Raw genomic sequence first — 769 nt, 5'->3', positions numbered from 1 at the left:
TTACCCGAAAATCTAAGAAGGATTATTTAAACTAACAGCTGAATCAATAAACTAGAACACAAAACAAGCCAAGAAAAGCAGAAACGACAAATAAATTCAAAAGTTAAAAAAAAGTTTTAAAGCAGATAATCTCTGTGAACTTGATTAAAGAAAGAGAGCACATGGCAAACACTAACACGAGAAGGCACTTGGAAAATGTACAGGATTAAAAATGAAAAGGAGGCGGGTTCCGCCCCTGGTACCAGGGGAGGCAGGACAGGAACGGCCCACCTAGCTGCTACCACCCTTCGCTCCTTCTTCGCTGACATCATGCTCCAATTCCTGCTTGAATTTACTTTTGGCAACCTGGTTGGAATGTATCTGGCTCAGAATTATGACATACCAAATCTGGCTAAAAAACTTGAAGAAATTAAAAAGGACTTGGATGTCAGGAAGAAACCCCCTAGTTGGTGAGGCGCGCTGCAGCCCTGCCCCCAGGAAATCCTGCCTCTGCTCTCCTCCAGGGCCGCCTCCTGTTCCGTCTAAACCAAAAGCTTGCATCTTCCTCTCCTGTCTCAGCCTCGTTCCACCCTGCGTTGCCTTCGAGCGCACATGGGGCCACGAGTTAAGAACTATCCTGACTTTTCAACATCCTCACCTCTTCCCTTCCTGCTTCCAGTTACTTGGGAGGCCCTGAGACTGGAATTATGGTGCTAGATTAGTAAACGTGACCTTTAATTAGTGGTCTCTCCCTTATTCTTTGGGATTTCTACTGCCTTTCTCGTAAGAA

General features: G+C 45.4%; 1 pseudogene; it reads left to right on the top strand.

Annotated features, from left to right (window-relative positions):
* The first annotated feature begins 299 nt into the window (after window positions 1-299).
* On the top strand, window positions 300-529 carry LOC150007361 (short transmembrane mitochondrial protein 1 pseudogene; annotated as a pseudogene).
* The last annotated feature ends 240 nt before the right edge of the window (window positions 530-769 follow it).

The sequence above is a fragment of the Furipterus horrens genome, unplaced genomic scaffold (genome assembly GCF_987537825.1).
Source record: "Furipterus horrens unplaced genomic scaffold, mFurHor1.1.pri manual_scaffold_6, whole genome shotgun sequence".
NCBI lineage: Eukaryota > Metazoa > Chordata > Mammalia > Chiroptera > Furipteridae > Furipterus > Furipterus horrens.
The sequence above is the reverse complement of the archived record's forward strand: the minus strand, read 5'-3'. Positions and strand labels throughout refer to the sequence as shown.